Consider the following 24,225-nt stretch of genomic DNA (forward strand, 5'->3'; position numbering starts at 1 on the left):
TGTACTCTTTTTAATATTTCTACAAACTCCTCCCCATATCTTAACAATTAAATTTCTTTTTGAGTCTACAAATACCTGTCTCCAGCAAACTCTTCCCTTTGTTTAAATTCTTAATATTACTTGGAAAGAGTATCAGTTCCTAGGATGTAAAGTCCAGAGAAGAACAAAATTCAATCTTCTTATCCATGTAGGAATGATAATAAAAAACTACATCTGTATATTACCTATGTAGGTATAGATATAGACACAGACATAGATCTGTCTCTTAATTTAGCATTGGTATATCTAGAGACAATGTTTAAAGTCTTGCAACATATGAATAATCAAACCATCTCTGCAGTTACTATAAGAGATTTCCAATTCATAAAGTATTGTTTAATTACTTTAAACCTTCAATTTAAAAACAAATCCAGTAGAATGATGGCATTGAGGGGTTTAAAATCATTTTTTATCAAACTCCTTAACAAATTGGTCTATGAGTGGAGTGTAAAGAATCTGAAATTTCCTGGTATTATTAACCTTTTTAAACACTGAGATATTTGTATTGGCTAATCTATTGAACAGAAAAATGCACCTTTAAGGCACGAAGGGGTTACTGATTCACTGACCCATGAATATGTTCCTATGTGAACAACACATTTAGCAGTAAGTATAAGGTTTCTCTAAGAATCCCACAATTCAACTCAAATAAAACTCAATTTGCTTAGAAATCTGCTACCATGCCCTGTACTAGAATACAGATCCTGTAGGATCATCAGAGATTAACAATGTCCATGAAATTTTCAATAAGATGTTAGACTTTGTTGTGATAAAGAAAACACTCTTTGTAGGATAAGCAGTAATTTGTGTGTGCACTCTGATGGAAGTAGTCTGTTGGGATTTTTCTTGACCTCTCAGTTCAGCCTAACATTGTGAACCTTAAATTTTAAGTTCAAAATTCAAAGAAGTACAGATCATTCAGCTCAATTCCCACTGCCAAGGGATGGGTTGTTCATATACTTTTTCCTAACCTATATTCTGTTGGCTTTTGCTACAAACTTGCTTAGGCAGTATTTCTAGACTGCCTGTTAAATATGCTAATATTCACATTTTTTTCTGAAAGTTCCCAGGGGTATTTCATATATGCTCATGAACAGCTTTGTCAATGCTTTATGGCCTTTCCATGTTCTCTTTGCTTTGTCTCCCTCACCTCCCAGTTAAATGCATTACCACTTTTCTTGTGTCCAAAGAGGATTTACTTCTACTAGATAGCACCATCTCCCTGTGGCACTGCTGTCTGTCAGGACTCATTGTCACATATGTCACTTTCATACCACACTGGTACATATTTTTTGGATAACCTTGATATTCCTTAATCACCTTATGTTCATTGTAGAAATGGAGATGATGCCCCCGTCCCTTGTAAATGTTATACCTTTTCTGCATATGAATGCTCCAAGATATTTCAAATTATCCAGTAAATTATCTATCATGTTTTTCATCTACTCACAGTGAATTCCCTCCCACCAGCACTTCCAACATGGCAATAAGATTCTATAATGTGAAGAGTCTACAGAAAAAAAAAAGTGATAAATACCATATTTTAGAGAGGTTAGTATGCTTCCAAATCTTTTTTTTTTTCCCTTAGCATGATGACTCAGGCATGCATGCCAATAGAATTCTGGCAGGAACTGTCCCATAAGTTGACACTTTGAAGATACATAAAGAAAAATGGAGACAACTGAAATGGAGTCTCGATGATGTTCTTCTTTGCTCTTAGATGGAAAGGCTCATGACTAAAAGAATATAGGCAATGGAAGTGTGATCAAAACCCACCAGCTTAGTATGCTTACAATTTTACTTTGCTTCCTGTCACATTAATCTCTATCAAGCTGACTATAAAAATAAAGACAGACTGACACTATATGATAATTCATAATCTGTTCATATGCACAAGACATTCTTTTAACAATCATCTCCCTTCCATTAGTGATTCTCCAGGAACCTGACTGGGGGGGGAAGGCTATTTGAAATAGGGAGTTGATAGATATAGAACATCTATCAGAGAACCAGGAGTGGAAGAAAACATGTATTTGAAAATTCCCAACCACTGGAACTCTTTAAATGATCCCATCCTCACCCTTGTTTCATGAAATCACTGATGGAATGAAAGAGTCTTGCCATTTTGAGGTTTTCATATTTTTTCACCTGTGATCTAAACTATTCTATTAATTCTTATTTTGTTTTTACTCATTACTTCTCTTATTGAGTTTTGAGCTATTATATACCCAGCCCAATTGTCGTGGGTCCAGCTACCATACAACAAGGGACAACATCTATATTACTGAATTTACCTAGCCAATTCACAGGAATATAGGGTAGGTGGTTAACCCCACCATTTGCCATAAAGCTCTGACTTGCTATTACTAGATCGCCAAGTGCAACTTCCTGTGTGTTCCAGCATGTCATACCTTTTCTGCACATGAATGCTCCAAGATGAAGGCAAACTCATTGCTACTTGTAGCTACAAATGAAAATGTGGAGGAAGCAATCAGTCTTTAAGATTTATTTAAAGTATTAGTAATCAAAAGGGTACGATACTAGTGTAAGAATAATCAAATAATCAGGAAAAGCAACATGAAACAGAACTCATAGGAGAATATGATAAAAATGGAATAATAAATTATTGAGTGGAAGGATTAATTTTTAAAAAATTCTTCTGGGACAATTGATTATCTTTTGTAAAATAAAATTGAAATACTTATGTTAGTGTACAAAAATAAGTCTCAGGACAACAAAAGATATAATTATAGCATAATCAATAATTATAGCATAATCAAATATATATATATATATATATATATATATATATATATATATATATATATTACTACCTACTGTTTATTCAGTGCCTAATATGTGTCAGGTAGTATGCAAAGAGTATTTATGTATGTTGTATCAATTAGAATCAGGACATTGTGCAATAAGTAAGTTTTTAGGGTTTTTTTGTCGTTTTAATATTGATAAATTGATAAATTTTAGGATAATTCTGACACATTAACAAAATTATATTTCATTTGTAATTTATGGTAATTTAATTAAACATAAAAATATTAAATTTAAAAATTATTAACATCATAAAGCACCACCATTTAAGAATTTGTTTTTTCATTTATTATGTCTATTTCTTAGAACATACTTAGGGACCTTTATGAGAAATTAGATAGTATTCTAGTACAGTTCTTGTAACTAGCTACTTGCCTTTGTATCAATGCCATAATCCTGATGTAATTCTTATTCTGCAGTGCTAATGACACTTATATTAAAGTTGCAAGAGTTAAAGTTTGCACAAAAAAAGCAAACTAAAGAGTTAAAGACCTGGAAGTAAGAAGATGTTACTGTTACTTAAAAAAATAAACTTTAATAAAAAAGGCCAAGTTTGAATCAAAGGTGTTCCCCACCATAATTAAAAATCCCCATAGAAAATTTTTTTAAAAATCAGAAAATCAGGGAGTCCCAAGAATCTCAATATTAGTCAGGTCTTCAAAAGAATTGATCACTATGTTCTACTAATTTAATGTTAATATCTCTTCATGATGAAGTGTACATGGAATCTGTACTATAGACATAGTAAAATCAATCTCATGTTTGCATAGTCCTTACAGCTTAAAGGAGCTATGGAGGCCATCTAATTTAATCTCTCATTAAGTATACGTGCCTCTCTTTGAGTATTTCCACTAATAAAAATTGCTATGTTATAAGTAATTATATTAGATACCTTGTCACTTTTAAAAAGTCTTTTTTTGTTCCAAAATTCATCTGTCTCTACAGGAGATGCTAGAGAAAAAGATGAAGAATCTAATCCTATATGGGCAGGAAATAAAGAAGCAAGTGAGGTAGGCAGTCAAGTATTGAGTTGCAGAGGAGTTATGGCTTGAACTGAATCTTGAAGGGGGAGACATTAAGTTATCGGAGGTTGAGGAACATCAATACAAATACAATACATATAGGAGCTGTAATAAGTTTTGTTCTGCTGAAGCAAAGTAGGATGATATTAATTTATCTCATTAACTCTATACAAAGTTTCTTTTGAAGAAAATTAAAATTAGATTCAGTTTATTTTGGAATTTGAGTAGGGGCAATACATTTGTCTGTTGAGTCTTTGTTGTACTTCATTAACAAAGAACTCCAAAATCTGAGTGATTTAACAAAACAGAGGTGTATATATCACTTACATTGAATATCTAATATACATAAGCAGAGAATGATCTATCCATCATATTTATTCAGTTATTCAGGCTGACAGAAACTCTATTATAACACCCATGTCCATGGTCAACAAGAGAGGAAAGAGGGAGTGGTAAATTGAGCACTGGCTTTTAAAAGTTTCCAAAGCCAAACGATTGTCTTCACAAAATTTAAAAGGACTGAGATATAGGCCCTACCATGAACCTGGAAGAAAAGTATAGCTAGGCTATTCAATCAGTATTGATAACTTCCACCATTGTACGTAAACTGTATGAGAAAGTGCTTGTGATCAAATAAAAGCTCCATATTGTGTTTCTTGTTTTGGCATTGTAGGGCAGTCACAAAATGGCTGTAGTTATGCTCCTTTGCTGAGACTTTTGGTAAGCTACAATTTTAATGTAGTCAAGGTCATAAGCAGTCTGATTCAGTGTATGTACTCAAGGTCATAAACATGTGTTTGTGAGCATACTCCCATTGATGTAACTTATTGGTGATGTGCCTTTGTCTGGCTTGTATATAAAAAAGTTTATGCAAGGTCTGAAATTGTAACTCAGTAGTAGAGTGCTCGCCTATCATGTGTGAGGCACTGGGTTCAATCCTCAGTACCAAATAAAAAATAAATAAAAGTCCATTAACAACTAAAAAAAAAAATTAAAAAAAAGTTTACAGAAAGTATTCAGGGGACAAAATGGAACTGGCTTGGAAATGAAGCTGAAGCTGGGGGCTGGCTAGAGGCTGCTGCCGCCTCTGAATGAAGAATGTCTACTATCCCAACTGTGTCTTGCATCTTCCTTCACCTTCCAGCATCCCAAATTTGTTTCCAACAGCCAGAGGTTCTACCTCAGTAGGCATAAATGACTGCCAAGCCAGATCTTCTCAATGTTATAAAATCCTGCTTTTTGATTAAAAGTGTTACTTGAATTTCTACCTAGTTGAATTCAGTCTACAGATATAAACTGTTCGTATCATTTAGAATCATTATTCTGATCACAGATTGATAGTTAGCACTCAGATATATGTGAGTTTCCAAATTAACAAATATATAATTGTAGTCCTTAGAAACCTATGACACCGGACAAGAGAGTTTATTTTAATAAAAGAAAGAATGATACTGTTTAATAATCAATGAATTAGTTGATGCCATAATGTTAAATCTGCTTAAGCAGCTCTCAGTTTACCATAGCATATAATAATCTAAGTCATATTTCAGCATAAGACTGTAAGACCATTATCTGAGATATTGCCAAATTCTTTTTCCAATCAATGTAAAACATCTAATCATTATTCTGGTCTAGCAACCCAGCAGCCGTATCAAGGAAGAGTAATGACAATTATAAACAGGAAGAAAGAAACTGAGTTTAGTGTTTGTGTATTATTATGTCCATTTAATCCATGCTTACTTCTACTTATTTTTTTCCTAAATTTAACAAAATATCTTGACAATGACCTGTTTTGAAATTTTTGTTAAAATTTAAGATCAAATTTTGAGCCCATAGTTTCTGAAAACTGTCTTTTTCCCATAACTTTTAAAAATGAAAATATATGTGTATGTTTAAAACCTTTCAACTTTATTGTTTTTACATGAGTCCTTAGTCATTATTTATGTTGGCACAGATACAGATCTGCACATTTTTAGAAACAGCTTTTAGGGAATATAAACTCATTTAAATCCCACCAAAATTTTCTTGGGCTTTGAACAAAATCTATACAACATTGTCTATGATATTTCTAGAATTTTTCAGGTGGAAAGCCATCTTACTTTCTGTAAAATAGGTTTGAAATGGCTTAAACTTCTCTTTCATATGTTAACATTTATCATATTCTTCATTGAATGAATTTTGTCTCTTGGTCTTACTACCCTGAAACTTGATAATAAAAACCTTTTTTTCCCACTAATTTTTCACAAGTTTATTAGTCTAGAGTGTTAGCATCTTAAGCAATATTGGTAGAATTTTGTGACTTTCTTTTATATACTGGTGATTTCAAGCATTTTTATTTAAACTCTGAATCTCCTTCACATTATCATCAATGTATATCTTACATAATGTGGACTTTTTTGTGTGTTGGTTGTTGGGACCTTCTCATCTGAATAATCTACATATGTTTCCTGGTTCTTTTAGTGTGATTTTTTCCCCTGTAAGTAAAGACATAGCCTAACAAAAGCATACCTATCCATGAGTTTACATAATCAAGCACAGAGTGTCTGCCAATATTTTGGATATTTCCTTCCAGACCAGAGTTGTTCCAACAAAATTGAAAAAATAACTATGGTTATTTAAAGGTTTAAATTCTATCTCTATTTCATCAAAAAATTAAAGCAACAATTTATACCAAAGTGCCTACTTGATATTGATTAAATATTACTTTGAAATTTTCTGGAGTTACTGTCACTAGCATATCTGCATTATCAAAATTAAGAGATAACTTTTGCATAAGTGTATTGATATCTACAACCTGGATGAAGGTGAATATTAATAATAATAATACTTACTATAGTGATTATATTATTTTATAATAATAAATTACAAAAATATGACAATTTATAGTAACAAATTTTAATTATTTTATTATAATAATTATTATAAAAACATGTATGTAAAGATTACTTGTTGACAGGTACAGGTACTATTCTAAGTGCTTCCTATATTTAACCTTTTATCTTTGTGACAACTCTATTAGAGTCTTTGAGTTTTAAAACTATCTAAGTCATATTTCAGCATAAGACTGTAAGACCATCATCTGGGATTTTGACAAATTCTTTCTCCAATCAATGTAAAACATCTAATCATTATTCTGGTCTAGCAACCTAGCAGCCCTATCAAGAGTAATGACAATTATGAATAGGAAGAAAGAAACTGAGTTTAGTGTATTGTGTATTATTATGTCCATTTAATCCTTGTTTACTTCTACTGATTTTTTTTCTAAAAAAAAAAACAGGAAAAGTTCTTCCTGTGAAAGGTGGAGATAGGGTAAGAATTTAGAACATCACATAAAGTCTTATACTTGAATTACTATATTCAAATTTAATGAAAATTTGCAATACAAATATTCTATTTGACTGCAAATAGAGATGACAAGAAACTTACTAGTCTCAGCCCACTTTTGGAATAAAAATCATAGTCTTCTGTTTTTAATTCTTATTTATGTATAAGGGTTACATTTATACTACATTTAATGTATGGAAATCCCTAGAGATATCAATGTAAAGTGCTCTGGAACAATCATGTCCCAAGGCATCTGGGAGAAACAGCTGCAAAACTATCTAAAAAGGTCATGTTCAACTTAGATCTTGTAATATTCTCACTGATAAAATCACGTTTAATATGAGTAAACATGTAAAACATAACAAGCACAAGGAAAGATGCTTCCAGAATTAAGAATAAACACCCATCCCCCAATGTATATCCTGAAGAGTATCAGCTATTGAAAAGATTGCATACAGATAACTATGTTTAAAATTGTTGAAGATATAAAATATGGACAAGAACAACTACAAGAGAGAAAAGTTTATTTTGGCTCATGGTTTCAGAGATCTCATCCCATGGTTGGCGGAGTCTATTGTTCTGGGCCTGAGGTGAGGCAGAATCATGGTAGAAGGGCATGGCAAAGGGAACGTGTTCAACTCATGGCAGCCAGGAAGCAGAAAGAGAGAGAGCTCTATTCACCAAGGGCAAAATATAAACCCCAAGGCTTGCCCTCTGTTACCTTCTTCCACCAGCTTACCCAACCTCTCTACAACTAACACCACATACTGTTCCCCTTTCAAGTTTTTTTTTTATTCATCAAATTGATTAGGTTGAAGCTTTCAGAAGCTAATCATTTCATGTCCTGCATTAGCACAGAACATTTGGTGGGGGGAATCTCATATCCAAACCATGATAGCTATCAAAATATGACAAAAACAGGATATGATAAAAATAAAGTCAAGATGCTGAATAAACCTTAAAATATAGATAGACTTTAAGAAGGGGAACAAAAAGCCCTAAATGAAAGACCAAGGACCAAAACATCAAAAATATTGAAAGAAGGGTAGGCAAGATATTGTTGATATTGCCCATCTAAACCAGGTATGATTAAACTGTGACTCACAGTCCAAATTCATGCCATCAACTGTATTTTTTAAGTTTTTATTGGATCATAGCCATGCTTATTGTGATAGATAATTTTATGTGTCAACTCAAGTGGGCCACAGAAAGCCTAGAAATTTGATTAAACATTATTCTGGTTGCTTCTGTAAGGGTGTTTCTGGAAGAGATATACATTTGAATTGGTAAATTGAGTAAAGCAGATAGCTTCCCTGGTGTAGGTGGGCCTCATCTAATTCAAAACCTAAATAGTAGAGGATAGGAAAGGTAGCAGAACATGACAGTCACTAGTATGGCAATATGTAAATCAATGGATGTGTAATTGATGTGATTCTGCAATCTGTATATGGGCTAAAAATGGGAGTTCATAACCCACTTGAAGCAAAGTGTGAAAGATGATATATCAAGAACTATGTAATGTTTTGAACAACCAACAATAAAAATAAATAAATAAATAAATTTGTGCCTATGAGCTAGATAGTGTCAAAAAAAAAAAAAAAAAAAACCTAAATAGAATAATAATGCTGAACTGCACTCAATGAAGGGAAAAAAAAAAACACTTCTGTCCTCAAAATGAAGCAGTGTTTTATTTTTCCTGCCTTCAGATTTGAACAGAAACATTAGTTCTTCTTTGATATCAAGTGTGCCAGCCTTCATACTGAAACTATGTCATTGGCTATTCTGTATCCTCAACTTGCTGACTGCAGAACTTGGAAAACCCCAGCCTCCATAATTGATTCAATTCTTTTTTTTTATATGTATTCTATATATTTGTATGTGTGTGTACATATATCTTGTTGGTTCTGTGTCTCTGGGGAACCATGCATAATCCATATATTTAGATATTATATATAATTGGATTTGCTCTACAGCCACATATTTACTATTTACTTTATTTACATAAAAGTTTTGATCTAAATTAACATGGAGTGCAAAGAGTTATGGTGATGACATAGGTGATTAAATGAAAATAATAATTACGATGACAACAATTAATACTAAGGTACAAAACAAGGTGAAATGAAGTTGTTGGCCATCAATAATACCTTAGATGGAAGAAGTTACCAGTTAATGCGTTTTAAGATTATTCTATTGATTTAGAGAGGAAAAACATATTAAGTAAAAGTAGATTGTATTAAGTTAATTATGTGTATTATTGGTATGAAAACAATCATAAAAAGAAGTGGGAACACTAACTGAAAATAATAAAGGGGAAATAAATAAGCATTTTAAAAGGTTTAATTCAAAAAATGAGCAAAAGAAGTGCAGAAAAATGGTGAAGAAGCAGCACAAAATGATAGAAATAAATCCAAATGTATTCTGATCTTAAAAGTAGAGATATGAATGAAATTATCAAATTTTCAGGTAAATGGATGGAGTTGGAGAATATCATGCTAAGTTAAATAAGCCAAACCTAGAAAAAGAAAGGCTGAATGTTTTATTTGATAGGTGGATGCTAATCCATAATGGGGAAGGGGAGAATGAAGGAACTCTGGATTGTGCAGAGGGAAATGAGGGGAGGGAGAGGGGTGTGGATGGGAAGGATGGTGGAATGAGATGTACATTATTAGCCTATATACATGTATGATTACACTACTGGTATGATTGCAACATGTTCAGCCAGAGGAAGGAGAAGCTGTGCTCCATTTGTGTACAATGTGCCAAAATGCATTCTGCTGTCCTGTATGACTAATTAAAGCAAATTTAAAAAAGTAAAATTAAAAAAAGAGTACAGATAAAGAAATTTTGAGGAAGGGAAGTTTTTTGGCTGACTTCTCTTAAGAATAGATGCAGGCCAGGGACAGTGATGTACAAATGTAATCACAGTGATTTAGGAGGCTGAGGCAAGAGAATAGCAAGTTTGAGGCCAGGCTTAGAAATTACTGAGGCCCTAAGCAACTTAATGAGAACCTGTCTCAACATAAAAAACAAAAAGAGCTGGGAATATAGTGCATCAGTGCCAATATATACATATATGTGCAGGTGTGAGGCCCTGGTTTCAAACTCAGCACCATAAAGTGGGAAAAAAAGAATATAGATGAAAGAGTGGAACTAGGCAGCAATGCTTGAGTGCTCCATAGTTCAGAAATGAAACAGTGAAAGAAGAGCTGATCAGAGAGGTAATAAATAGTTTAAACACTCTAAAATTCAATAACTGATAGCTTGAGACTTGGAAGGACTTGGAGGGACTCAGAATTTGTTTACCACAGCAGAAAATAAGGAAAGAATTTCTTGATTCCAAATCCTGACCAGGGTAGGGGTCAGGAGCAGTAACAGAGAAAGAGGAAGGAGAAAATCCTGTAAGCTCACTTCCTTTAAAACAGTTGAAGAAAAGTAGACTGGATTAAAAGGGACAAAAGCAGCAAAGACAGTGGAGGATGGCACACATGTAGTCCAAGTTGTTGACAGAAAGCTGTGCTGGGAAGGGCAGCTATTTTGTAGTGTCTATAATTAGTCAGCAACTTAGCATTAATTAAATCAATACAGCATCTCCCCACCTACAGATAGTAAAAATTCAATCATAGAGAATGCCTCTGAAACATGTTTTTTTTTCTGTAAACTTTCTAGAAGGATCTCATAAAGGGATCACTGCTAGCTGAAGGTTAGTGAAAACTCCTGTACCTCATTGTGTACAAGGAGAGTGGGGGAAAGCTGACTGGAAAGCAAATTAGTCTGGGGGGGTGATAACCCTAACCCACCACTCCCCACAGCCTCCACAGGAGCTCAGATAATGATAAGCCAACTGACATCCTAGTCCTATGATCTGTAGCAGCCAGAGTGGAGGCTTCTGTGCCACACACTGTCCACAGAGAGCCTGCAACCACAAGCTATGCAACTGCAGATAGCCACCAAGTGCTTAGGTAGGAACACTACCAGAAAGTCTCAGCAGAGAGGAGTGAGCATGCAGTACTTCACAGTAACAAGTGACAGTCCTGATCCCTATGTCCTGCATCCCCACAACCAGCAGAGACAGCCAGAAGATGCACCCTCTACACATGCAGACTTGGGCCTCTGGTCTGACTAACAAGCTTCTTGGAGAACTGTAGTAACCAGGGAAGTAGCTCCTTTGCCACAGCATATCTCAAAGGTCCACAGCTATTAGCCCCAGATTTGCCAATGAACTAAATTCTCATTCAGGTGCATGGATGTAAAGAAAACACTTCCTGAGGATAACCCCAAGCAGCCAGCAAAGAACTTTACACATACTCAATGTGCACCTGACAAAGGGGTTTACAGAGGAGCATTCCACAGACATCAGTCCATGCCCACTTTGCCTATATACAAGCCCAAGTGATCCCTGACCTGTGACCTGTGCATTCCAGAGGAGGCAGTGGCCCTATACCACCCACTGGCCACTCTTTCCAATTTAACCATATCACCGTACCTCTACCTTAGACAACCATACCCCACAAACTTTTAAAATATACACTGGGAGCCCACATTGAATCTGACAGCACTGGATACACAGAAGTTATCTTCAGGAGGGAACCTAAGACTGCAATCCCTTATATGGAGTAACCTTACTGTTAAGTCGCAGGCAATAAGGGACTATTTCCTTTGATCCAGCAGAAAGCTAGTAGGTACCTAGACACATCAAAGATTGGAGGGAGTCTCCTAGACTTGTAGCAGAGGAATCTGCTGTGATCATTACCTCCATGCCCAGGGAAATCAAGGTAAAGTAGAAGATTGGTGAGTATCTTCTAAAGGTTCCACATCTTGATGAAATTCAAACAAGAAGACTCAACAAGATATTTCTTCAGCTCAAATAGCTTGGCATGGAATGACATAAATAGCTCTAATATCAGTTTTGGTCTTAGAAGTATTACTTTTCATATTGAATCAATAGATAGTCCCTCATTATTTGTTATTACAATTCTCAACCCAATTGATTATATTTCTTCTAATGCTTTAAAACATTAACTGATATCATTCTACGTTTGCTTTACTAGCTCAGATTAACCCTTGCTCCTCTTGTTCCCTCATTTTTCTCTTGCATTTCTTGTTCCTGTCTCTAATAACCCCCACCCCATTTTTGTTATAAAACATGGGCCTCTTTCAAAGATGAAGCCATGAAAAGCCCCTCACCATCATCACACTTATTCTTGCAATCAAATGAGAGATATTTTAGACACGTTACTCATAGTGAAGGCATGGAATTTATTAAAAGGGGAAAAGGGACATGTAAAAGAGAGAGAGAGGGTCCTCTCAGGGTATAAAGTAATGGCATGCCTCTTCTAACATCCATTTTTATTAGGGGGTTCCAGGGAAATTTCCAGGTGTCCTAGCCAAATTCACCTGTTGACTCTGATTGACAGTAGGATGACATCAGACTTTCAATTCCCTATATCACATGACATCTCTAGGTCCATTTGACTTATGCTGACCAGTTCTAATTGAAAGCTATTCTTATAGACTTTATGGTTATGGGAAATCATCTTTATCCCTCTGAGGTCTGAAATCAGGTCTGTGTAAAGGCCACACAAGACATCACACCATCAGGGTAACTTTGGTTCTTTTTATCAGCATTTTGGGCCAGCATTTCTCCTTCGGATAACAAGTAGTTTGCTATGGAATATGACATATCCTGATGACATAAACCAGGCAGGACTGCAGGCAAATTGCTTTTTAAAAAAGAAAGCATGTGAGTAGTAGACCAGTAGGCCCAGAGTATAGATTTACTCTGTTACCTCATGTTTCCTGTATGCTCCCTATCATTTTCTTATTTACTTTTTATCTTAGTTTGTACTATCTTCCGTTCTTTCCCTTTTTTAGCATTTTTTCCTCCGTTCCCTTTTCAAAACCTATACAGTAATTTTAAAGTTTTTAATAAGTAATTTCTCAACTTATGCAAAAATATTATTCAAATTTTATATGTGGATATGAGGAATGTGGACAACATTTACAAAACATTTCCCTGGAAAGGTTGATTATTACATGGCTTTGCTCTGAAGTGATTGCAGTTAATAGGGTTTAGTATCTATTCTCAAAGTAGTGCTTGATATTATAAACATCAGTAATTACTCACTGAATAGGAGTATCAATACTTATATATTTTCCAACAACTTCTCCCATTAACACCACAATGGAGGAAATTTTAGAGAAAAAATGTAGAAAGTTCATAGTTTAAATAACAAACAAACCAAAAGAAGATGTAAAGAATAAAGTAAGACAGAAAATATGGAAAGTAAAACACTTTTGAATAAAGAGATAAAGGTTCTGAAAAATAATCAGACAGAAATTCTGGAAATGAATGAATGAATGATACCAAAATATCTAATTAAGTTGAAATTATTACCAATTGATTGGACCACAGAGAAGACAGATTTTTCAGGCCTGAAGACAAAGTATAATCTTGAAAATAGAGTTGATAATAGAGAAAAGATGCTAAGAGACCATGACTAGAATATTTGAGGCATACAGGATATTTAGATCTAAATCTAGTATTCATTGGCATAGAAGAAGGCCTTGAGATACAAACTAATGGAAAGAAAAAAAATGTTCAATTAAATAATTTCAGGAAAGTTTCCAAATCTTAAGAATGAGGTTGAAATCCAAATACAAGAGGCATTTAGAACACCAAGTAGACAAGGTCAAAAAAAGGTCTTATCAAAGACACTTAAGTAAAATGTCTAATATACAGAACAAGGATAGTATTTTAAAAACCACAAGAGAAAAATGGCAGGTCATATTTAGAGGGAAGCCAATTAGACTTTCTACTGATTCTCAGGCCAGACTCTAAAAGTCATAAGAGACCACCTGTCAAGTCCTAAAAGATAATATATCCAATCAAGATTGTGGTATACAGCAAAGCTGTCCTTCAGAATTTAAGATGAAATATGAAACTTCCATTAAAAGCAGAAACTAAAAGAATTTATAACCATAAACCAGCACTATAAAACATACTCAATAATGTATGCAGTAAAAATGAAAAACCAATAACAAAACCAGCATGATGATATGATGATGAATTTCACTAGCAGAATAATTAAATAAAGAAATAAATTCTCAATTAAACATTAAAAATAAATCAAAATGGCAGGATGTAAAAATAATGTTTTCATAATAACAACAAAAAATGGCCTAAACTATCCATTCAAAAGACATAGATGGCAGAATGTATTAGAAAACAAGATCCATCTATCTCTCTCTTTTTATGAGGATTATCTTACAGGCAAAATCTTCTGCAGCTTGAGGTGAGAGAATAATAAAAAAAGTTATAACTTACAAATGGAGATAAAAAATCAGAAGTAGCTACTCTCATATTTGCAAAGCAGACTCCAAGCCAAAGTTAATCAAAAGAGATGAAGAAGGTCACTTCATATTTGCTTTAGTCAGATTTTTTTTTTTTTGCAATTGTGACTGAAAGACACAACAAGAACAATTTTAGAGGAGGAAAAGTTTACTTTGGGACTCATGATTTCAGAGTTCTGAGTCCAAAGACAGCTGACTCCATTCCTTGGGGTTTGAGGTATCGCAGAACATCATGGCAGAAGAGTATCATGAAGAAAAGTGCTCAAGACATGATCAGAAAGCAAGAGAAATTCCACTCACCAGATAGTAAATATATACCACCAAGACACATCTCTAATGCTCCACTCCTCCAGCTACACCCTACCTGCCTTCAGTAACCACTCAGTTAATTCTTATCAGGGGATTAATAACTAATTGGTAATTAACCCAATCATTTTACCTCTGACTATTCTTTCATTGGTCTCACACATGAGCTTTAGGGGAACACCTAATATCTAAACCATAACAAATACTGGTTAAGTGAAACAACCAGCAAAAAGATATAATGACTGTAAATATTTATACACAGACATTGGTGCACCTCCATACATAAAATAAACCCTACTCAATATAAAGACTCAAGCAGACCCCCAACATAATAATAGAAGGAGATTTCAATAGAACCCTCTTACCAATAGATTGGTCATCCTGACAAAAACAAAGTAGACTCATAAGAACTAAAAAACTTGCTGTTAATAAAGTGGATCTAACAGACATCTATGGACTATTTCATCCATCAACCACATTTCATTTTCTTCTCTGCACATGGAACATTATCTAAAATAGACCATAATTTATGATACATGACAAGTCTTAGCAGATACAAAAATTAAAGGTAATTCCTTGCATTCTATAAGATTATAATGGAATAAATTGGAAATCAACAAAATAAAATCAGAAACCATTTTAATATGTGGAGACTGAATGATACAATTTTGAGTGAGGAATTAGTCATGGACATAAGTAGGGGAGATTTTTTTTAAAAATCATATAAATAAATGAAAATAGGAATTCAACATAACAAAATCTCTGGGACAGAAAGTATGAAGGCTGGTCTAAGAGGAAATTTTGTAGCATTGAGTGCTTACATAATAATAAATAGAAAGATCACAAACACATAATCTATACTTAAAAGCCCTACACAAACAATAACATATTAATTCCAAAATCATTAGTCTACATGAAGTAATTAAGATCAGGGCTGAAATGAATAAAATTGTGAATAAAAAAATACAGAGGCCCAATGAAAAGAAGATCTGGTTCTTTGAAAAGATAAACTAGATTTATAAACACTTTAGTTAAACCAAGCAAAAGAAAGAAAGCAAAAACCCAAATCAACAAAATTAGGGATGAAGAAAAGAGATATCAACACAGACATTTTTTGAAATTCATAGAATCAATAGAAACAATTTGAAAATGTATAATCCAATAAACTGGAATATTTAGAAAATATTGGCAAATTTCTAGACATATATGACCTTCCAAATCAAACCAAGTGGATACAGAAAGCATAATCAGACCAATATTAAATAATTAGATTGAAGCAGCAATTAAAAAAACTTTCAACAAGGAAAAAGCTCAGGGCAAGATAAATTCTCAGTCAAGTTCTAACAGACATTTAAAGAATATTGCTAATCTTCCTCAAATTATTGCATGAAATAGTAAGGAGGAAAAAAAATCTCAAACTCATTCTGAGGCTAGTGTCACCCTGATAACAAAACCAGACAAAGACACATCTACAAAAGAAAACTATAGGGCAAGATCACTGATGAATATATACATCAAAAATCCGTAATAAAATATTAACAAACTATATTCAAAAACATATTAAGAACATATGAATATCATGATTAAGTGAATTTCACCTCAAGGATGCAAAGTTTTTTTTTTAACCTATGCAAATCAATAAAAGTAGTTTTATATACTCCAATAATGAATCTGCTGAGAAAGAGATCAGGAAAACTATTCTGTTCAATAAATTATATATATATATATATATATATATATATATATATATATATATATATATATATATATATATAAATAACATATAAATACCCCCCCCACACAAATACATATGTGGGGATAAATAAAACCAACTATATTAAAGAACTTTACAGTGAAAAATGTAGAACACTGAAGGTATAAACTGAAGAATAACTTAGAGGATGGAAATATCTCCGATTTTCTTAGGTAGACAGGATTAATATTGTTACAATGGCCATACTACCAAAAGTGATATGCAGATTCATTGATATCTCCATCAAATTATTAATGACATTCCTTACAAAACTAGAAAAAGCAGTCTTAAAATTTATTTGGAAGAAGCTGGGTGTTGTGGTGCATGCCTGTAATACTAGTGGCTTGGGAGGCTGAGACATGAGGATCATGAGTTCAAAGCCAGCCTCAGCAAAAGTAAGGCTCTTAGCAACTCAGTGAGACCCTGTCTTTAAATAAAATATACAATAAGGCTGGGAATGTGGCTCAGTAGTTGAGTGCCCCTGAGTTCAATCCCTGGTATCCCCCAAAAGATTTATTTGAAAGACTAAAAAGATCCAGAATAGCAAAAGCAAATCTCCACTTGAAGAATAATGCTGGAGGCATCAGAATACCAAGCCTCAAATTATACTACAGAGCTAGAGCAACAAAAATATCATAGTGTTGGCATTGAAACAGACAAGACCAATGAAATGGAATAGAAGACACAGAGACATACTCAAATATATACAGTTATCCAATAGTTGAGGAAAGTACCAAAAACTTGTTTATGAAAACTTAGATTTTTAACAAATGGAGCTAGTAAACTTGGGTATCCGTATATAGAAGAATGAAAAACTAGATTCCCAACTCTCACCTTGCATGAAAGTTCAGTTAAAGTTCATCAAGAAGCATATGAACTAGACCAAAATCTTTGGAACTTCTAGAAGAAAACATAGCTTCAACACTTTTCACATATTGGCACAGGCACCAACTTCCTTAATAAGATGCCTAAAACTCAAGAAATAAAACCAAGAATCTCCAAGTGGAACAGTATCAAATTAAATGTTTTTGCACAACAATGGAAACAATTAGGAATGTGTGTAGTGAGTCTGAAGGGTGGGAGAAAAATATTTGCAAGCTAGTCCTCAGGCAGGAATTAATATCCATAATATATTTAAAAAACTAAAAAACACCCTTAAATTCAAACAACAAATAAGCAAATAAAAATCAAATAACCCAATTAATAAATGAGAAAAATAACTAAGCAGACATTTCTCAAAAAAAGAAAAGAAATACAAATGTCCAATAAATAAATGAAAAAATTTTTCAATGTCTTTAGCAATCAGTGAAATGCAAATAAAACTACACTAAGATTTTTCCTCATCCCAGTTAGAATGACAATTATCTTTAATATAAATAATAATAAATGCTGGAGAGAATGTGGAGGAAAGGCATGCTCATACATGTTTGGTGGGACTACAAATTAATACTACTACTATGGAAATAAGTATGGAAGTACAGAACTAGACTAAGAATGGAACCACTAAATAACTCAACTTTCTCACTCTTTGATATTGATCCAAATAACTAAAATCAGCATACTAAGGTGATAAAGGTAAATCAATGTTCATAGAAATGCAATTCCCAAAAGCCAAGTTATGGAACCAGTCCAGATTCCCATTCATAGACAAATAAATAAAGAAAATGTTGTATTTATACACAATACAGTTTTACTCAGCCATAAAGAAGCTTAAAATTGGGGCTGAGGTTGTGGCTCACTGGTAAATCACCTGTCTATTATGTGTGAGGCACTGGGTTTGATTCTGTGCACCACATATAAGTAAATGGATAAAATAAAGGTCCATTAACATCTAAAATTCCTTAAAAATAAAAGAAAATTAAAATTATGTCATTTGCTGCTAAATGGATGGAATAGGAGAACATCATGCTAAATGAAATAACCTAGACTCAGAAGTTCAAGACTTGAATGTTTTCTCCCATATGCAAATGCCAGAGCAAAATGATTAGAAAATGGGGGAAGGAGATACCATGAAAATAGAAGGGAGACCAGTGGAGTAGAGGAAAAAGAATTAAGGAGATGGAGGAGGATTAGGTAAAGGGTAGTGGAATGAAATTGACTAAATTATGCCATGTACATACATGAATATACCAAAAGAATTCTACCTTTATGTATATCCTTAAAGCACAAATTTAAAAAAAAATAAACAATTTGAAGAAAGATACATAGGGTATAGAAAGGGAAATGAGGAGTGAGGAGAAAAAAGAAAGTGAAAGTACTGGGGATTGAATTAGAGCAAATTATATTCCATGTTAGTATGAATATGTCAAAATGAGCTCCATTACTATCTATAAATATAATGCAATAATAAAAAAAATTAAATAGAATATAGGTGTAAAAAATCTCCAAAATATAAATAATTGACTCAAGAAAATATCATAAAACATGACCAAACTGAGTTTATTGATTTATTGTGAAAATCTATATTAGTAAAGATATTAATGGAGTAATGGAAAAAACTGTATCTTTATAAGATGCAAAAAGTTCACTTGACAAATTTTTTACGTTCACTTAAAAATTGAAAGGAGAAAAAACCACTATTTATCTCATATAGTATCCAAAATTGTGGTAAATATCATACTTAATAGTATAACATTTTAAGTTTTTATGTGCAAACTAATGTTACACAAGGATATGTGCTATCACCAAACTATCAATATTATAGTGAATGTATCAGTCAAAAATGATCAATTACAAGAAAGAAATACAAGTTACATTACATGCAGACAGGAATTTGCATACTTACACAATCAAAAATATTTATATATAAATTATAACAATTAGTAAATGTTTTCAGAAAGGTCTGTGAATAGAAGATCAATACTCCAAACTCAATTGCATTTGTAATTAATACAACAAATAATTGCAAAGTATAATATTAAGAATCGACATTGGCCAGGTGTGGTGGCATACACTGTAAATTCCAGTGGATCAGAAGTCTAAGGCAGGAGGATCTCAAATTCAAAACCAGTCTCAGCGAAAGTGAGACGCTAAGTAACTCAGTGAGACCGTGTCTATAAATAAAGTACAAAATAGGACTGGGGATGTGACTCAGTAGTCGGGTGCCCCTGAGTTCAATCCCTGCCCCCCCCCCCCAATTACGTAACTTAAAATAGTTATAAAATTTATTAAGTACCTAGGATTGAGTTCAGTAGATACGCAAGTTACTTTTAAAATATTTTTAAAAACACAATTGAAAGATTTTAAAGAAAAGGTATACCATTGCCCAGAAACTGTGCCCATGATTTGTAAGAATCAATATCATACAGATGTCAGTTTATCCCACTATTCCATGAATTTAATTCAGTCTCACTCAAAATCCTGTTTATTGTACAACATGAAAAAATATTTTGAATTATTTATGCATTATTCTCCTCCAGAGAAAGAGACCCAACAAGAGATATAAAAATCGACCTACTTGATTATGGAAGCCAAAAAGTCACAAGACAGTTATTTTCTTTTTAAAAAAATATTTATTTTTTAGGTGTAGATAGACACAACACAATGCCTTTATTTTCTTTTTTTATGTGATGTTGAGGATCAAACCCAGGTCCCGCTGCCGGTGCTAGGGGAGCGCTCTACCACTGAGCCACAATCCCAGCCCATAAGGCAGTTATTTTCAAACTGGAGAACTTGGAAACCTAGTGGCGTAATTCACTTCAAAATCCTGAAGACCAGGAAAACTTATGGTATAAGTATTATTTGGAGTCCAAACCAGGAAACAGGAGCACTGTAAGGGCAGGAAAAATTGAATATCACAGCTCAGATAGAATCAAATTCACTCTTTCACTCTTTTTTTTTTCTTGAGGTCTTAATGAATTGGATGATCATCAACTACGTTAGTGTGGGCAATCTTCTTGATTCTACCAATTCAAATGCTAGTCTCTTCTAGAAACACTCTCACAAACACATGTATTACCAAATATTTGGGCAGTTTGATATATAAAATTGACCATTACATGTGGAAATAAAATGGGTCAATAGTAAGTGATGCACACTTGAAAAAGTAGAATAATTTTCCTAATAGATATCATGATATCATAAAGCTATTTTAGTAATGCTACTGTGGGGTTGGCTCAGACATAGGCAAATTCACTAACAGAATGAAAAACAATACCCAGAAATATATCTGCAATAATAGAAACTTATTAAGTGAACATTTCAATAAACGGTGCCTAGAAAATGAATATTCTAATAAAATATGTAGTAAGTCCCTACATCAAACTGCATACAAAAAGCAATTTCAGTTGATTTTGGACTTAAGAATAAAACTTTAAAACTTCTAAAATATTGATATATGCAATATATATAAAATATACATGCACACATGAAATAATTTGAGGAGAGAAAGATTTCTTTAAAAAACATGAAGAACATCCTTACAACCTTGCAAAATATATTGATTAATTTAACCAAATAAAACAAATAAGCTAAAAAATGCACATAATTAAGATGCTATAAATAAATTTGGAGCAAAACAGACTAACAGGAAATATGTGCAAGACATATCCTTAACAAAGAACTAATATACAAAATTGCAAATGTACAAATAAATACTGCAAAATTATGAGAATTCAACACTAACTATAACATATAAATATATAGTTCAAAAAAGAGTAACTTTGAACAGTCTGTATCATATAAAATATTATTTACCTGCAACAACATTCAAGGAAATGCAAAATAAAGCCTGAGAACATGCATGATAATTTCTATTCACTGAAATTAAAAAATTCAAATCTGACTCAACCAATAATTGCAGAAGGTATAGTTTATTGAGAACACTAACAAAAATACAGTTAATCTGGAAAATAATTTGTCAATGTGTGATATACTTGAAGGTCAGTATCATCTATGGCCCAGCAAATCCATTCTTAACATTTTTTTTTCCTTTTTAGGAACTTTGAGAGTGAAAACAATTCAGAACTTTAAATTTCAAAGAAACTCTGTTTCACTATCTTCACAAATTAATTTAGCATTTTCTTGAACTTTATGTAAAATAAATATTAGCATATTCTTTAAAGAAATCTGTGTACATGTGTGCAAGAATATTTATACAAGAATGGTCACAGAACATTGTAAAATTGAAACAGTGGTGATAACATTAAAGTGCAGTGTAAAAATAATGGAAATTAAATTATGCTTTATTAATCTAATGAAATACAATCTTAAAGTTAAAATAAATGACATATGGCATAGATCTACATGTGTTGTCATTGCAAAATATCTAGAAAATATTGTATAGCAAAGAATAAGTTGAGTGTTAGACCACTTACATAAAATTTTAAAATATCCAAAACAATATTTACATTATTATGAGTTCTCCTTATAAAATACATAGTGTAAAAACATGAATAGAAATATGCATATCAATATCAAAAGAGTAACTTTTCTTGAAAAGAAGGAGGAAAATCTGATTGGTAAGGTTATACACAGGATTATATTATAATTGTTTATTGAGTTGGAGAAGTGTGTATGTATGTTTGCTTTATTGTGTTTTTTTTTTTTCTTTATTGTATGTTTTATTATGTGTAAGCTTGCTCTTAATGAATTTAATAAAGGAAGTAAGGTCCTTGAACTCTTGGAACATTTATATCTTTACATGGATTAGATAAATATCGGTTGAGGTTAAAAAGGAAAGGCCTTTGTTTGCTCAACTATTTTGCTTGCTTAAGTTAATATAAGTGAACAATCTCTGGAGTTCATCACTTAATTTTGTCAAAATATATTCTCTTTGGTTTCATTGCATCTGATGTTTTTAATGTTGAGCTTAATTATTTGTAGCAAAAAGCAAACAGATACGTTTTCAAAGTCTATTTTAAAGATTTATAAAATTCATCTTTAAATAATTAACATTTCCTTTAAAAGATAAAAATCCAAGATTCTATGATCAAATATTTGGAACATTCTTTAATAAAACCTGACCTCAAATGATTTGCTCTTTGCGAACTGAGAAATATTTCTGAAATCTTAATAAATTAGAAATTTATCTATTTAAAATGGTAGAGGAGTTCTAAACAGGGGATAAATTTATGTGTTCATTTTACATGGTAAAGTCCAGCGAACCAAATTGTGGTTGAAAATCATGTTTTATCATCTTTCAAATATTCACTTGCTTACTATGACAAATAAAAAATATTCATTAGATATGCATTATTCATATAAGAATAACCTTGGGTATACAATGAACTTGTATAAAAATACATTTTTTATGAAATTCACTATTTTAGCTAGAAGGCGCCAATTCACTAAAACCTGAAATCACTTATGTGTTATGAGGTTTGACATTCCAACATGCAAATTTAATTAAAGAGACTATATGAACCTTTTATACTATATTTTAAAAGCATCATGGAAAAATAGTATTAAAAAGACAAAAACATTTTTGTGTTTAATATGATTTTTTTTTCAGTGTAAAGAGTTAAATTAGCTTTAGAGACTATATTCATAAAAATAATATTGTCAGAAATACAAAGAGATTCCTCTGATTCTCTATATACAATAGTCATCCAGAAATTATACAAAAGTTCTTACTCCAAAGAAAGATTATTCTACATAAGTGTCTTATTCCATATGGGTTTCTATAGCAAAATACAATAGACTATGTAATTTAAACAATAAACATTTATTTCTCACAATCCTATTGGCTGGAAAAGTCCAAGCACAAGGTATCAGAAGTTTTAGTGCTTAATGCAGGCTTGCATTCTGATTGACACATGGCCACCTTTTGTCTGTGTTTTCACATGATGGAAAGAGGGTTAGAGAGCACTAACATTTCCTTTGTAAGAGAACTAATCCTACACACAAAACTTCACCCTCTCAACTTAATTACCTCACAAAGGACCCAACTTTTATTACTATCATATTGGCAGTTGAGATTTCAACATGTGAATCTTGGGGAGACACAAATATTCAGTCTATAACAACAAGATACTCCAATATATAAAGTTAGGTTCTAACTTTTAGGCAAAAACTCTCCCATATTATTTCATGACTGTAGTAAAAGAGCTCACTGGCCTGAAAGACTGAATACATTGTTAAAAGTTGAGCAAACTATGAAGTAAGCTTAGTCATCTGGCAAGGTCTTTCTTTTGCTACCTAATATAAATTCAACAATAAAACAATAATATTTTAAAACTTCCTAATTCCATTCGGCAAGATGCCCTATCTTTTTGTATCTAAGAACTAATCGAAATTCACAGTGACTATTAAACTGAAACAATTTGAAAATGTAAGCTTGCCATTGAAAAGAAAACATAAGGAACCTGCATTATTGCCAATTTGAGAAAAATAAATGATTTATAAACACACACACACTCAGGCAGAGAGAGAGAGCTGGGATCAAAGAATACCATTATACAATGTTGTTTATAACATCTCTCCATCCATAGTTTTTGTAAACATAATTAAGCTAGAAATACAAAAGAAATATACTAAATACTTCATGGTTTTTTTTTGCTCAGATACTGTATTCAGTAAATATTGATATCAAATTTGGATTTACAAGTTTGAATGCCTCTGTAAGTGCTCCTTACCTCCCCTCCAACCCTGTGCCCTGCAATC

This window comes from Marmota monax, unplaced genomic scaffold, assembly GCF_021218885.2.
Source record: "Marmota monax isolate L192 unplaced genomic scaffold, Marmota_monax_Labrador192_F-V1.1 WCK01_AAM20220418_F8-fsc00067, whole genome shotgun sequence".
Lineage (NCBI taxonomy): Eukaryota > Metazoa > Chordata > Mammalia > Rodentia > Sciuridae > Marmota > Marmota monax.